The sequence below is a fragment of the Orcinus orca genome, chromosome X (genome assembly GCF_937001465.1).
Source record: "Orcinus orca chromosome X, mOrcOrc1.1, whole genome shotgun sequence".
Taxonomy (NCBI): Eukaryota; Metazoa; Chordata; class Mammalia; order Artiodactyla; family Delphinidae; genus Orcinus; species Orcinus orca.
In genome coordinates this window covers 52658938-52663432 of record NC_064580.1, presented here as the reverse complement: position 1 = coordinate 52663432, position 4495 = coordinate 52658938, and positions in this window count along the sequence as shown.

Genomic DNA, 4495 nt, shown 5'->3' with positions numbered 1-4495 from the left:
CCATGCACAGAGCAGAACTGTCTTAGCACACATTCTCAGAACCTGCTCTGTGCATGCCGTGGTTTGACCCTGTGCTCTGGGGCACGGGGCATAGATCTGGTACAGACGTGGCAGATGGATAGTGCCAACTCTGCACGCTTTTGCTGGTTCCAGTGTTGCTTAGAAGCAGGCTCTCTGGCTCCAGGGTCTCCACGGCTAGCGTCAGCCCTGCTCAGAGGCCAGTGTACAGACTGCCTTCATACAAATCACACAAGGGCCCCTTCCTTGGATGTTGTAGCCCTGCCAGGGGGCTAGGCCTGGAGACTGGGGCAGGCTGGCTTTCAGCTCCCATGTGTTTTCCTGGCCTCTGTGCAAGACACAGGCTGCACCACTGTAGGTGGTCATGCTACCTCCAAGGATCAGCCATAAAGAAGATGATAAATAAATGACTTGGTTCTTTTCACAGTGCTGATCTTATTTTTATTTTTTTTGCACTATGCGGGCCTCTCACTGTTGTGGCCTCTCCCGTTGCGGAGCACAGGCTCCGGACGCGCAGGCCCAGCGGCCATGGCTCACGGGCCCAGCCGCTCCGCGGCATGTGGGATCTTCCCAGACCAGGGCACGAACCCGTATCCCCTGCATCGGCAGGCGGACTCTCAACCACTGCGCCACCAGGGAAGCCCAGATCTTATTTTTTTTTTAATTGAAGTATAGTTGATTTACAATATTGTATTAATTTCAGGTGTACAGCAAAGTGATTCAGATCTATCTATATCTATACATATATATTCTTTTTCAGATTCTTTTTCATTATAGATTATTACAAGATATTGAATAATCCTGTGCTATACAGTAAATCCTTGTGGCTTATCTATTTTGTATATAGTAGTGTATATCCGTTAATCCCAAACACCTAATTTGTCCCTCCCTCCCTTCCCATTTGGTAACCATAAGTTTGTTTTCTAAGTCTGTGGGTCTGTTTCTGTTTTGTAAATAGGTTCATTTGTATTATTTTTTTTAGATTCCACACATAAGTGATATCATATGATATTTGTATTCCTCTGTCTGACTTACTTCACTTAGTATGATAATCTCTAGGTCCATCCATATTGCTACAAATGGCACTATTTCATTCTTTTTTATGGCTGGGTAATATCCCATTTTATATATATATATATATATATATATATATATATATATACACACACACACCCCACATCTTCCTTATCCATTCATATGTTGATGGACATCAACATATGAATGGTTGCTTCCACGTCTTGGCTATTGTAAATAGTGTTGCTATGAACATTGGGGTGCATGCATCTTTTCGAATTAGAGTTTTCATCTTTTCCAGATATATGCCCAGGAGTGGGATTGCTGGATCATATGGTAACTCTATTTTTAGTTTTTTATGGAACCTCCAGAGTGTTTTCCATAATGGCTACACCAATTTATATTCCCACCAACAGTGTAGGAGGGTTCCCTTTTCTCCACACCCTCTCCAGCATTTATTATTTGTAGATTTTTTGATATAATGGCCATTCTGCCTGGTGTGAGGTGATACCTCACTGTAGTTTCGATTTGCATTTCTTTAATCATTAGTGATGTTGGGTATCTTTTCATGTGCCTGTTGGCCATCTATATGTCTTCTTTGGAGAAATGTCTGTTTACGTGTTCTTCCCATTTTTTGATGGGGTTGTTTGCGTTTTGTTTGTTTGTTTTGATATCGAGCTGTATGAGCTGTCTGTATATTTTGGAAAGTAATCCCTTGTTGGTTGCATCGTTTGCAAATATTTTTTCCCATTCCATAGGTTGTCTTTTTGTTTTGTTGCTGTGTTTGATTAGGTCCCATTTGTTTACTTTTGCTTTTATTTCTTTTGCTATGGGAGACTGCTCTAAGAAAATATTGCCACGATTTATGTCAGAGAATGTTTTGCCTATGTTCTCTTCTCAGAGTTTTATGGTGTCATGTCTTATATTTAGGTCTTTAATCCATTTTGCGTTTATTTTTGTGCATAGTATGAGGGAGTGTTCTAACTTCTTTGATTTACATGTGGCTGTCCAGCTTTCCAAATACTGCTTGCTGAAGAGACTGTCTTTTCTTCATTGGATATTCTTGCCTACTTTGTCGAAGATTAATTGACTGTAGGTGTGTGGCTTTATTTCTGGGCTTTCTATTCTGTTCCATTGATCTATGTGTCTGTTTTTGTGCCAGTACCATGCTATTTTGATTACTGTAGCTTTGTATTATTATCTGAAGTCTGGGAGGGTTATGCCTCCAGCTTTTGCAATTCTGGATCTTTCATGGTTCCATATAAATTTTAGGATTATTTTTTCTAGTTCTCACAGGACTGATCTAAGCTCAGAAGAATGTCCTTCTGAAAATATAGTGTTTTTGATTTTTCACCTTGAGTGAAAAAAATAGATCGCGAAACAGCATGAATAGTATGATCCCGTTTATTAATAATTGTATGCCCACACATATAATCACAGTTTTCTTGTAGTATTAATTAGCATTTAGATGTTAATCATCTCTGGATAGTGGAAATTTGGATAATGTTTACTTTCCTCATGTTTTTCTGTAGTATTACAGTCTTTTTTTTAACACATAAACATGTATTATTCTTTTAAACATACAATAATAATAAGTCTTACTTTCATTTCGACAAAACACTATTTTCTCTTTCATTTGTATAGTGCTTTGCAGCTAAGTATAAGTATCCGCAATTCACAGATGCAGCAACTGAGGCTCAGAGAGGTGGAGTGATTGGCCTATTCATAAAGAGAACCCTCCACTACACCTTTTCTCTTGTTCTCTCTGCCCATCCCCCAGGTGTCACCTGTCTAGAATTTTATATGACACTATCAATCCTATATAACTTGGACTAGTCATTTCCCCTTTCAATTTTCTCATCTGTAGGATGAGGCTAGTAATAGCATCTACCTTATAGGGTTGTTATAGGGACTAACTGTGATAATGTGTGTGCAGCACTTAGCACAGTCCCTGGACCCCAGCATCAATAACTTAGCATTGGTTATTATTGGTGACTTGGGGAAGGCATTTCCCCTCTCTGGGTCTGTTTCTTCAAATTCAAAATGCATGGGTTAGACTTGATGATTATTGAAAATTCTGCATGTCAGTTCTCTGGTTCCAATTGTTTTTTTTTTTTTTTTTTTTTGCTATTATATGAAACAAAGTTGATTTCAAGAAGCTGGATTGCAAGAAGCAGTTGTCATCCACTCATTCCTCTGTTGAGTTAACTCAAAAATGATTTGAATGTATGAACAAGTGAAAAGAGTCTGTGAGAAGGGTGTTTCTGGCACAGGAATAGCATGTGCACACACCCCAGCAAGGACTAGGCAACCTGAAGGGAGTGTTGGAAGAAGCCCAATGCCAGGGCATGGGCTGGCAACTCTTTCCAGAATCAGGTCTAGAGCCACAGTCAAGGAAACAGTGCCCTGCTTCTCAGTGAGCCCTGCATGCCAGGTTGCCAGACAGCTGAGGAGTGTCATATGTAGGTGTTTTTAAAGGCACAACGTATTCTCTTAGCATCAGCTTTGAGTATCTGCTTTTGGTCATTTTTGTTGGGCACAAGAATATGAGAAAAGTGTTGAGTTCATGCCACATCATAAATCAGAGGCCTGGATGTGGCTTTTCCATCTTTAACAAGTCCACCAGGACATCTGTGGGAATTCCTGCCCTGGCCGAGCTGGTGGTGGGAACAGGTATGGTGGGCCAGGAAGCTGCTAGGATGGAGACATTCTGAAAATCCCTCTTCAAAGCCAATTAGGGAGGTGCAGCTGCATGACTGGGAGCTTGAGAGCATCTGGGTCATGGGGGAGTGGGGATCCAGCTAGGACAGGTGGCCAACCATTGACGTTATCTGGCCTTTATTAATTAGCTATAGATGTCATGTCCTTTGCCATGGTGTCATTGTGTTCATCTGGTGTAAGGGGACCAGTCAAAAACATTGGCTCCAAGTGGAAAGAGTCAATTATATTCTGCTTTTTAAGGATGGGAATGGAATTAGAAGACAAAAAAAACAAAAAACAAAAACAAAAGTAAGGCAAGCAAACAAAAATCCCCAAAACAGAATGGAGGTTGCTGGCTAATGAAGGATGCTGTTCCCTCCCCCATCTATTTTTATCTTGTCTTTCATCTCTCTGATAAAACACTGATAAACTACTTCCTGTCTGGATTGTTGGAATAAAATGGTCTCTGGGCTCTACCCCCAACTCCCACTGCATCCTCCACTTATCCAGTCCTTCAGGGTGCTTTGCTAGCACAGTGACCTGGTCATATTGTTCCCCTTTCATGGCTCCCTACTCGGTAAAGCACAAGTGCCCTAGCATGGCATGCAAGGCCTTTCATGATCTCGTGTTAACCCTCCCTTTTAGCCTCTTGAAGTAATTCTATTCCCTCCATATGGAATCATGGACTGTCAGAGCTGAAATAAATTTGGAGATCACCTAGTTCTTTTTCTTGCTTTAAGAAATGAAGGATTTTTCTTGATAA